Consider the following 13,121-nt stretch of genomic DNA (forward strand, 5'->3'; position numbering starts at 1 on the left):
ATGTAACTAAAGCACAACCACTGTACAGCCTCAGGGTGCCCAAAAGACCGTATGTCACAGACATCACTATTATAACTGGCACAAGGAAGATGGGAGGCCATGTTACAGATTTTCATTGGTGTCCAGGAGTTTCATTTATACCTCTACTTTAGTCTTGGGCTATATGATATACTCTTGACCACACAGCCAGGTTATGTAAAAGAATGGTGACTCATCCTATGTAGCCAGATATAGAAGTGGAAATGCATGAGAGGAAGCTTACTGTACTTTAATGTCATAACTTTATCTCCCATTTCCCTCCTAAGATGAATTACAACCAATCAGTCCTTATTAGCAAAACTAAGTTAATTTCAAAGATTAGACATAAAAGATTTCCTCCAGACCAAGGAGTATAAATATTCTATTCATACCTAAGTGATGCTTTCTTCCTCTTTTTTCAAGCTTGGTATTTTTTTTGGCAAGTCGTAGTCTTCTTCTGGTATTCCTGAACAGAGAATTATTCTGCAGAATTTTGCTTAGTAAACCATTTTCTTTCTCATATTTCCAAAATGACTTACATTGACTGCCACGATTGTTCAAAATATAGTAAAGTCGCCTTTCAAACCGGCGAGATTGACAATGATAAAAGTTGTTTTCACAGCTTTTTCAAATTCTGGATGTTTAATGTAGCCATGTTCAATGAAACAATGCAGTTTTTATTTCAATATGGTCTTGTTATGCAATATCTTCAATCCTATACGGTAAAGTTCGGTATCGGTCTGAACAATGTAACCATTGTGGTACAGTTATCTTGCTGCATTAAATACCTTTACCACTATAAGCTATTCAGTTATTTTCCTTAGCTAAAAGTCTTAGATGTCAGACCAAGGTAAGTTAGCTGCAGACATTTCAGAAAAAAGGTGTTCTTATTAGGAAGAGGTAAAAGACGGGGCACCATCATACTACTAATATATTACAGATATATGTAAAGGTTTTAGGTTACCAATAAGTCAAGTATTGGATACATGTTTCTATAATCATGATCATGACAGGTTCTAAATAATATATTGTAAGGGAATTGCTAGAGGAGCAATTCCCCAGTAGCTGCTGAAAAACCCTGTAGGGAGGGGCACAAGAGACAGTGAACCCTAAGCTGAATCCACTGCTGCCCCTTCCTGATAGTCGATCCTATCCAAAGCAATAAGTGACAACTGGTCGATGGGTCCTTCCTATATAAGTGACAACACAGAAAAAAGACAAGACAAACAACAACAAAGGGAGGGCAGCTAGCAAAGAGTCCAGTAACAGTCGAGCAATGCAGTACAGAATCGAAATACAAGAGAATGGTCAAAAGGGAAGCCAGAGGTCAGTAATACAATAGTAGCAGACAGAGGCACTTAGCAGGGACAAAATCTAAGGACAGAGTCTAAATAGCCAACATGGCTGTGTGGGCTAATGGCTTGTATATAGGAAGCCAAAGACCCACCCTAGGCTTGATTGGTAGACAGGCTGTCAATCACACAGGCCAGACTAAAATTAACCATTTGATGATCAAAGAGAAACAACGTGCAGGAGATGAGTGTGGTGGAAACTCAATTACAGAGGAGAGGTAATAGAGCAGTATTCACACAGTGCAACGAAAAACTCTAAGCAAAGATTCAAAATAATCCCGCCTCCTGCGCCGCAACGTAAGTCCCGAACAGGCAGAGATGTTACACACATAGTCTACATAAGTGTGCATATACAGTCCTATGAAAAAGTTTGGGCACCCCTATTAATCTTAATCATTTTTAGTTCTAAATATTTTGGTGTTTGCAGCAGCCATTTCAGTTTGATATATCTAATAACTGATGGACACAGTAATATTTCAGGATAGAAATGAGGTTTATTGTACTAACAGAAAATGTGCAATATGCATTAAACCAAAATTTGACTGGTGCAAAAGTATGGGCACCCTTATCATTTTATTGATTTGAATACTCCTAACTACTTTTTACTGACTTACTGAAGCACAAAATTGGTTTTGTAACCTCACTGAGCTTTGAATTTCATAGCCAGGTGTATCCAATCATGAGAAAAGGTATTTAAGGTGGCCAATTGCCAGTGGCCAGTTGTTCTCCTATTTGAATCTCCTCTGAAGAGTGGCATCATGGGCTACTCAAAACAACTCTCAAATGATCTGAAAACAAAGATTGTCCAACATAGTTGTTCAGGGGAAGGATACAAAAAGTTGTCTCAGAGATTTAACTTGTCAGTTTCCACTGTGAGGAACATAGTAAGGAAATGGAAGACCACAGGGACAGTTCTTGTTAAGTCCAGAAGTGGCAGGCCAAGAAAAATATCAGAAAGGCAGAGAAGAAGAATGGTGAGAACAGCCAAGGACAATCCACAGACCACCTCCAAAGAGCTGCAGCATCATCTTGCTGCAGATGGTGTCACTGTGCATCGGTCAAAAATACAGCGCACTTTGCACAAGGAGAAGCTGTATGGGAGAGTGATGAGAAAGAAGCCGTTTCTGCAAGCACACCACAAACAGAGTCGCCTGAGGTATGAAAAAGCACATTTGGACAAGCCAGCTTCATTTTGGAAGAAGTTCCTGTGGACTGATGAAACAAAGATTGAGTTGTTTGGTCATACAAAAAGGCATTATGCATGGCGTCCAAAAAAAACAGCATTACAAGAAAAACACATGCTACCCACTGTAAAATTTGGTGGAGGTTCCATCATGCTTTGGGGCTGTGTGGCCAATGCCGGCACCGGGAATCTTGTTAAAGTTGAGGGTCGCATGGATTCCACTCAGTATCAGCAGATTCTTCAGAATAATGTTCAAGAATCAGTGACAAAGTTGAAGTTACCCCGGGGATGGATATTTCAGCAAGACAATGATCCAAAACACCGCTCCAAATCGACTCAGGAATTCATGCAGAGGAACAATTACAATGTTCTGGAATGGCCATCCCAGTCCCCAGACCTGAATATCATTGAACATCTGTGGGATGATCTGAAGCGGGCTGTCCATGGTCGGCCACCATCAAACTTAACTGAACTTGAATTGTTTTGTAAAGAGGAATGGTCCAAAATCCCTTCATCCAGGATCCAGGAACTGATTAAAAGCTACAGGAGGCGACTAGAGGCTGTTATCTTTGCAAAAGGAGGATCTACTAAATATTAATGTCACTTTTCTGTTGAGGTGCCCATACTTTTGCACCAGTCAAATTTTGGTTTAATGCATATTGCACATTTTCTGTTAGTACAATAAACCTCATTTCAATCCTGAAATATTACTGTGTCCATCAGTTATTAGATATATCAAACTGAAATGGCTGTTGCAAACACCAAAATATTTAGAACAAAAAATGATTAAGATTAATAGGGGTGCCCAAACTTTTTCATAGGACTGTATGTGTCCATAGTGACTTCAGACTACTGTCACATCAGTTGCTGTTTGTAGCAGTGATGTCACTATGGTTGGAATGGCATCACTGCAGCTACATATCTGACATTATAGACAATACTTCAGCATGTTCAGGAGAGAGAGGGATACACTAAACCAATAATAGGCCTGTAACAAGATCAGTAGTGAGTATATAAGTACTGTATATGAATGTATCATTAAAAAGCTTCTTATTTTGTTACATTGGATCCACAAAGCTATATTTTACAGAAACCCCATTTAGGTCATTCACTGTAATTACCGTCTCACCATGTGTTGAAATGGCCAAACTCCACCATTTCCAACCAATACTTTTGTACAGTATATGTGTAATATTCTGATTAAGTTTGCCTGCCTTGATAACACATTGTACAGCAGGACTTCTTTAAGACGATTATCCAAAAATTCCTTTGAAAAGTGTTCTTCTAGAGGGGTGGTCTTTTCAAAAAGATGTTCGATATCTATAAGAAACTAAGGAATTTAAAGTCAGGTCTGGGTAAGTGAGCGTTCATCTCTAAATGGTGGTCTTTTGGGTAGGTTTCAGTGTATATGAACAAAAAACAAAGCTTTCTACTTGGTACCTCCGGGATATTCAAACAAATATCTTTAAGGAGTTTAGTTAGCTTATGATTCTCTTAAAATCCAGTTTCACCAACCATTTTCACAGCGTCACAGAGGGTCCAAATTCATGATAATTCAAACAAATGTACTTTATGTGGTTATCATCATATGTGAACATCATGTAACACTATGTGGATGATATTTGGTATTATATGGGCACAGTAGGAGCATTGTGTGGACACTGTTTTGCTCTATGCTGGCAAAAGACAGATTCTGAATACTGTTTGCACTATGTAAGAACAGTATGTCTCTGTGTGAGCAAAGTATGGTAGTCTCTAAGTATTGTTCGGCAAGTGAATAGTTTTTGACTTTATACTCTACTAGTTTTTGCGGTGAGTTGAGTTTTGGGCGGACACAGACGTGTGAAACTGTAAAAGTGCTTTAAAAAGTTTGGTGGGCTAGCAAATGCGATTTGATGTGTTATATTGTGTATGTTGTGATACAGACAATGTGATGTGTTATACAGCCTGTGTACAGGAGTATATATGTATCAGGTACTGTATATAGCAGTAATAGGAGATACATGTAATATATAGTATATACAGCCTGTGTACAGGAGTATATATGTATCAGGTACTGTATATAGCAGTGATAGGAGATACATGTAATATATCAAATCAAATCAAATCAAAAAAGCTTTATTGGCACGTCCGAATAGATATTTGGCATTGCCAAAGCTAGTAGAGTGTGGGGGGGGGGGAGTTGGACTTGGGTGGGTGGGTGGTGGGGGTGGTGGGGGTGGTTTGGGGTATAACAGTCCATGGAGTCTCATCTTCCTCTTCGTTGGTGACCGTTATATGGGGAGGTGGGGTGGGGCGGGGCGGTTGGTTTGGGGTATAACAGTCCGTGGAGTCTCATCTTCCTCTTCGTTGGTGACTGCTATATGGGGAGGTGGGGTGGGGTGGGGCGGGTGTTTTGGGATAAATATAACAGTCCGTGGAGTCTCATCTTCCTCTTATTTGGTGACAGCTGGACACGTATTGGGCAGCGATCTCCACAGTGGCCTCTTCTTCTCCCAGTAGGATGTAGAGTTTCCTCTTCTCGTCTGCAGATATGAAGTCTGGGATGTGGGCAGAGAGTCTTTGGTAGTAGACGGCCCTCACAGCTGAGTATTTGGTGCAGTGTAGCAGGAAGTGGGTCTCGTCTTCTAGGACCCCCTGGTCACAGTGCTGGCACAGTCTCTTCTCCCGTGGCTTGTACGTCTGCCTGTATCGCTCCGTCTCTATCTCTAGGTTGTGGGCGCTCAGTCTGTACCGGCTCAGGGTCTGTCTGTGCTTGGGGTGGCGTATTCTCTCCAGGTAGGTGGCAGTGATAGGAGATACATGTAATTATATAGTATATACAGCCTGTGTACAGGAGTATATATGTATCAGGTACTGTATATAGCAGTGATAGGAGATACATGTAATATATAGTATATACAGCCTGTGTACAGGAGTATATATGTATCAGGTACTGGATATAGCAGTGATAGGAGATACATGTAATATATAGTATATACAGCCTGTGTACAGGAGTATATATGTATCAGGTACTGTATATAGCAGTGATAGGAGATACATGTAATTACAATGTGATCTGTTATATAGTGGAAAGATATATGTAAATGTGAGTGAGTAGAGTGAGGGCTACTCCTGAGGTGACAGTAAGGAGTGTGCAGGCAAGTTGAGGCAGGAAATGCCAGGCAGTGTGTGTGAGTCTATAGCTGGGGCTAGGAGTCCTGCTTTTGTGAGTCTCCTGCTAGGAAGCCATGTTGTTTAGTGGCACCAAAAGTAGCCTGCGACTCAATCCTGAGGGAAAACTATGTTTGTGGAAAATTGCACGCAAATCCGTCCAGGCGTCTTAGCGTGATTGAGGAACAAATATCCAAACTCACAAACATCCAAACATCCAAACACACAAACTTTCACATTTATAATATTAGTAGGATATCTGCCTGGGGGGTTGTGTTTGACTCGGACCTTTCCTTCACTCCCCATATCGAATCACTTGCACGCTCGTGTCATCTCCACCTCAAAAACATCTCCAGAATACGCCCTTTCCTTACCAGAGAGACATTAAAGACACTTATTGTCTCTCTGATTCATTCTCGCCTTGACTACTGTAACTCCTTACTAATCAGTCTTCCCCTTACTAAACTCTCCCCTCTACAATCTATTCTGAATGCAGCGGCCAGGCTGCTACAGCGATGCCTCTGGTCTGTGCCAGTCGCTACATTGGCTGCCTATTCATTATAGAATAAAATATAAAGTTATCACTCTCATCCACAAGGCTCTCCATAATGCCGCACCTCCATACATTTCCTCCCTCATCTCTGTCTACCGCCCAACCTGTGCTCTCCATTCACTCAATAACCTAAGACTTACATCCTCTATTAACAGAACCTCCCATGCTCATATACAAGACTTCTCCCAAGCTGTACCACTTCTCTGGAATGCTCTACCCCGGACAATCAGATTAACTCCCAATTTCTACAGTTTCAAGCGCAAACTAAAGACACATCTTTTCAGACAGGCCTGTCACAATTCCTAATGTAAACTCTTCGTACCGTAATTAGAATCCCTAACATGAACCCTTCTCTGTTCCAGCTCCCACATTACCCCACATAATATGATGCTATTTCATGCTAACTTTATATGTCCAAGCTCCATCTACATGTTAAAGGACACGACTGGTGACGGCTCATACAGTTTTATGTCTGTGTAATGACAGTAACCTCTATTAAAAAATTGTCTGACCACTGTATAAGCAATGCTACCTCCGATGCCGCCCCTGTTACCTCTTGTATCACCCCCTCTACCTCATAGATTGTAAGCTCTTGCAAGTAGGGCCCTTAATGCCATTGTATGAAGTAACTATTTCCTTGTAATGTATCTTTTTGTCTGTACTTGAACCCTACAAATGGTAGAGTGCTGCAGAATATGTTGGCGCTATATAAATACATTTATTATTATTATTATTATTATTATTATTATTATTATTATTTCTTTTGCCAAAGTGTTTACAGTATGTATTTCGGTAATTGAAGATGTATGATTTTGTATGGAAATTTCCAACCCTATCTGGAGAGTGCATTATCTATAAATATGGGCTTAACTAGAATACTTACATCACTCTTTCTTCTAAAAGGAACTTAGGAAGAATGTATTACTTGAACATGTAAAGCAATAGTGCAAGCGCTGTTATGGAAGTTTTGCACCTGTCACTTGCATTGTGTCTTTTCTTCTTTTTTTTTTTGCAGAGTCTGGTGGAATGTTTGTCTTTGTATGTGAGAACCTGACTTACAGTAGAAACATTTTGCACACAAATCTAGAACTGTGTTTCTCAACATCACTCCTCAATCATACTGGAAAGGTCATGTTCTGAGAAATTCCGCAAAATTGCACATATGATTCAATATGTCACTACCTCAGTAATTGCTACAGGTGTTTGCTTCATGGGAAATCCTTAAAACATGACCTGTTGGGGTACTAGAGGGCTAAAGTTGAGAAACACTGCTGAAGAGACGACCGACAGTATAATTCCAACAAGGCAAAGCAGCCATGCCAGATGTAGAGTCCAAGAAAGATCAGTATAAGTTGCTGATGTGATCTTTTGAAATTACTGATGGAAAGCAGCTTGTTTCAGAATGTTAAATATATGTTTAGACCACAACTTTGGAAAAGTCTATGACAATAATGTCCAACAATCTGTACTCTCCATCCCTTCATTACATCAGTAATGGGTTATTCCAAGAGGAAGGTCAAGCTTGTAGAATTAGTCATAATCATAAGTACAGAATAACTCACTCTTTCCAAAGACTTTTTAACCTCCTTCTCCTTACATTTCCTACGCACACTGAAGTCTTTCATTAAAATATTTCCTTTCTCTGTATCTTCTGTGAACTTCTTACTCATTTAAAGCAGAGGTTCTCGACACATAGCATACATAGGACCACCTATGACAAGTCCAATCCATCAAAGTTGTTACTGTTTCCATATAGTATTTGTACATTATACAAGATGTAATGTTAACTGTGTAGATTTATCAGTGTATTTAGGGAGTATATGGTCAAAGATTATAATTTTAATTATTAAACATATTAGTATTAAGCTATAACACAAAATGAATACTCATGATTTGTAAGATTATTAAATGGTCACTGAACTTTCAACCAATAGGCATAAATCAATTGTACAGCTGAATCTAAGAAACTTAGTAGAATATCTTATTGGAGAAAAATGCTTCTTTCTCCACTTTTGATTCACTTTTTCTCTACCTCTCTCCTGAGCTGATCATTCACCCTCAGATAACAAGTAAAATCAATCTTGTTGGAAGACAAGGCTTAATTCACTGAAGGATCAAATTACATACTTTTCATAGAAGTCTATGGAAAGGGGAGGAGTGAACTACTGGAGGAAGATGAGACACAGGCACATAAACATGCTGCTGGAGACGCTAGTAAGTTTACTAGCTCACCCCAGGGCAGTATTCACAGTATTCACAGCTCGGTACTGCTGTATAATGTTCTTCATGCTGCTTCTGTGTGCTACAGAGAGATAGAGGAATAGTATCTCCTTTTTTTCTGTATAAGGATACATCATAGCAGCTAGTCCCAACACACTTGTTTGGGAAAAATGGAAAATTAGATAAAATTCTTACAATTGCAAATATTGGCCATAATGTTATTCCATATGTGCACTTGCAGTCAGCGTTGTAAGTGTTGACACCCCTGAAATTTTTCCAGAAAATAAAGTCTTTCTTCCAGAAAATTATTGAAATTACACATTTTGTTATACACATTATTATTTCCTTTGTGTGTATTAGAACAATACATAAAACAGAGAAAAAAGCCAAAATTTACATAATTTCACACAAAACTGCAAAAATTGGCTGAACAAAATTGTCACCTTTTCAAAATTATAGGTAAATAACTTTGTTTCAAGCATGTGATGTTCATTCAAACTCACCTGTGACAAGTGACAGGTGTGGGCAATGTAAAAATCACATCTGAAACTAGATAAAACGGTGAGACGTTAACAATCTTTGCATTCTGTGTGTGCTACACTAAATATGGGGAACAGAAACAGGGGAAGATAACGGTCTGAAGACTTGAGAACCAAAATTTTGGAAAAATATCCACAATCTCAAGGTTAAAAGAGCATCTCCAGAGATCTTGATGTTCCTTTTTCTACAGTGCACTACATAATCAATAAGTTTACAACCCATGGCACTGTAGCTAAATCCCTGGATGTGGACAGAAGAGAAAAATTGATGAAAGGTTGCAAAGCAGAGTAGTCCAAATGGTGGATAAGCAGCCCCAATCAGGTTCCAAAGAAATTCAAGCTGTCCTGCATGCTCCAGGTTCATCAATGTCAGCGCCAAATATCTGTCAAAATTTGAACAAAATGAAACACTATGGCAGGCGACCAAGGAGGAGCCCACTGCTGACACAGAGACATAAAAAAAAACTAGACTGCAGTTTACCGAAATCTACATGAGTAAGCCAAAATTTTTCTGGAAATCCTTCTCTGTCAAGACAGAGCTTTTTGGTAAAGCAGAACATTCTCCTGTTTACCAAAAATGGAATGAGACCTAAAAAGAAAAAAAAAACACAGTACCAACAGTCAAATATGGTGAAGGTTCAAAGAAGTTTTATGGTTGTTTCGCTGCCTCTGACACTGGGTGCTTTGACTGTGTGTAAGGCATCAGAAAAACTGAAGATTACCAAAGGATTTTGGGTCTCAATGTAGGGTCCAGTGTTAGAAAGCTGGGTTTGTGTCCTAGCTCATGAGTTTTCCAGAAAGAAAATGACCTCAAATATACTTCAAAAAGAACCCAGAAAAGGATGGAAACAAAGTGAAGGAGAGTTCTGAAGTGGCCAGAGTCCGGATCTAAATCCCAATTGAACATCTATGGATTGATAATAAAATTGCTGCTGGGAGAAGGCACCCTTCAAATATGAGAATCTGGATCAGTTTGCAAAATAAGAGTGGTCCACAATTACAGTTGAGCGGTGTAAGAAGCTGATGATGGTGATAGGAAGCGATTGATTTTAGGTTTTTTTTTTCCAAAGGATGTTCAACCAAATATTAAGTTGAGGGTGTCAGTAATTTTGTGTGGCCCATTTTTTGAGTTTTGCATGAAATTATCTAATTTTTGCCTTTTTTAAAGTTTTTTGTGTTGTTCCAATGTGTTGTTCCAAGGAAATAAACATGTGCATAACCCAATATATGTAATTGCAATGATTTTCTGGGAGAAATACTTCATTTTCTGGAAAAATTTCAGGGGTGCCAACACTTACGGCCATGACTGTACAGACACTTATTTAGAAAATAAATGGTACATGTTATGTTTAGGGTATTGAGAAAGCAAAAATTTATATTTTGCTCCTAGCATGCAAGGCAGTAAAAGAGAATATATGTACGTATAATATATGCACAGTTAAGGACACTCGGAGGCCGTCTCAGTTTAATCAATCTGTCGCTCTCCCTAGCTTGTGCTAATGGCAGTTTTACATTAGAGATCAATGAGAACATTGGCTTAGTTACAATTGTTGTCTAGACTGGACAATAATTTCCATGTTGAAAGATGTTGAAACGTTAAATAATGTCCTGGAAGGAGCCATAGACTATGGGTCCCAGTCATTCCAGGACCAGAACATGTAGAAAGAGAATGAATAGTGTTCTTAGCAGCAGGATCTGAATATTATAAAAAGACAAAATAAAATGGTTGACAATGTCATAGAATTGTCTACTGCAACATGATTTCCAAATATTAACTCTTCATAAAAGAAAAATATTTAAGCAGCCATGTATAGGCAATCACATGCTTCAAAGATCTATGCAATGTTAGCCTGTAAGAGATGTTTATGTGATGCAAAATGAGTCCAAGACTTAAGTGGCAAAGAGCCAGCTGGACAGAATCCATCTACTGTACATTCTAATAAAAAGCTTCTACTTAAGATCAGCTGCTGGCTTCCTTAGAAGCATACTGAGCCATGCTATTGAGCAATACATAGAATGAGGAGATACAACTAAAATACAGTGACATCTACTGGCACATATATGCCTAGTGCATTAGTCTACTGTATGCAGGAAGGAAGATAAGGTCTAAGATGAACAGAGACCCCCAAATATAAAGCTAGGTATTAGATTAAGGTACCTTGGACCCACAACAGAAAATGATTGTCTGGGCCCCTTCACCAGCTCCAGCAAATGTAACACTAGAAGAGTAAAACCTAGTGTAGGGCCCAGGGCTCAGAAATGCAAACAACATGACAAATACCTTAAGACGGTTCATAAAATGAGTTAGTATATGGTAAAACAGCGATTATAGACAATCATTTAGCAATGTTCTGACCCTTTTTTGCTGAAAGCTGGTGACATGAATGGAAATCAGCACGCATACTTCATTCATCATTCTGCATGGATGCTGTGTCTGTATGTATATTGCTTACACTGACTTCAATGACAGCTGTGTAAATATATATACATTGAGATCCCTTGTATGGCAGCTGCAGAAAGCTAACATTGTATACACGGTGGTGGAATATGTGCAGTGCCACTCCATTCATCTCTATGAGACTGCCGAAGGCAAGCCAAGTACAGAGTATGACTATCTCCAGAAGTCCCTCAGACCTGGCCTGTATACTCAGTCTCCAATCCATTCAGTCAAGGACCAGGGGCCCTATAATTGGTGGGTATCCCAGCAATTGGAGCCCTATTGATCCCCACCTAGTTGACAGTTAATTAGTTAAATCAAATTTTGGTACAACCCCTTTAATTTGAAGGTTGTTTGCGGAGACACACCACTGGTACTATTTATGTGGGACACTGATAAATCAGGATTAGGTCCAGGCATATCAGAAAAAGTAGTAAATAATGGAAATTCTACAAGCTGAAGAGACAACTAAAGGCTCACAAGCTGCAGTGCAAAAGCTCAGGTTGGGCCCCCTATGTAACTTCTCACAAATGTCTTATTCGCACACCTTCCCATTATTCCCATCTCCACACAGTCATCGTGCCCCTTGTTATACCACAGCTTCTATCACAGAGTCCCTCCCTGTCTATCAGCTCTGCCACATGAGCCTGCAGGGTTTGTCTGTGCTAAGGAATCTGGTACAAATTACATTTGGCTACTAGACATTCAAGATTACTGGCCAAGTATGGCCATTGTGTTTGATAGGATTTGTGGCATGTTATATTTGTTATTATTATTATTTTTTTTTAAAGTAAAAAAAAAAAACAAGAATAATAAAAAAAAAAAAATGTCTACGCCACGTTTTATTACTTGGAGGATAAAAATACAAAACCAGAGGAAAAAGGCAATTAATTAAGTCAATAGAAATAAGTAGCAAAGTTCAATCTCTTCATTCAATTAGCCGCAGACAGTCAGTGCGAATGTCTCTCCAGGGAGATGTAGACATCGCAGCACAATGGGCTGTACAGTACACTCAGCATTGGGAGGCTCTGCAACCACCCATAGCAGTCATATAGAGACCTGCACCTGATACAGCATCTGACATATATGCACACATTATATATATATATATATATATATATTGATCGATGCACGCTGAATATCTAAAGTCTGCAGTCTAACAGAATTTTGTAAACTAAATCATATAATAAGAAATATGTTTTAATGGTAACATTCCTACACATAACACATGGAACATTCCGACATGTATGGTACCATATGATACATTAGCTTGAGAACACTCTCCAACTGTTCTGTAAATATCTGTTACATGTTATAGGAACAACCCCATTATAACATGAGTCAAATGGATTTTCACTTACAGTAATTTCTGCCCCAAATCTGGAATGTGTGAATATACTCTTGAGATGAACCATATATGCACTGTATAAGATAGCAGACAGGGATCACATATTGTCCATATTTGTCATATCAAGCAGACTTAAATTTATTTTTTTGGCACATGGTAAAATTACAATGTGCCATCTCTCGTTTTACACAGGATAACATATTTTGCAGCTCACTGAAGCAGGCCATAGATTCTAATAATTTCAGGTTTTTAAGAATATTATTAAAAATGAACTATACAGAATAAATAAAATTATGTACAATGCTTTATATAAGACCC

At 38.9% G+C, this 13,121-nt stretch overlaps 1 protein-coding gene across 1 annotated transcript in view; it reads right to left on the bottom strand.

Annotated features, from left to right (window-relative positions):
• The window catches only part of DLC1 (DLC1 Rho GTPase activating protein), a 342,693-nt gene that overhangs the window by 328,996 nt on the left and 576 nt on the right, over nucleotides 1-13,121 (bottom strand). The window lies entirely within an intron of this gene.

Source organism: Leptodactylus fuscus, chromosome 1, assembly GCF_031893055.1.
Source record: "Leptodactylus fuscus isolate aLepFus1 chromosome 1, aLepFus1.hap2, whole genome shotgun sequence".
NCBI lineage: Eukaryota > Metazoa > Chordata > Amphibia > Anura > Leptodactylidae > Leptodactylus > Leptodactylus fuscus.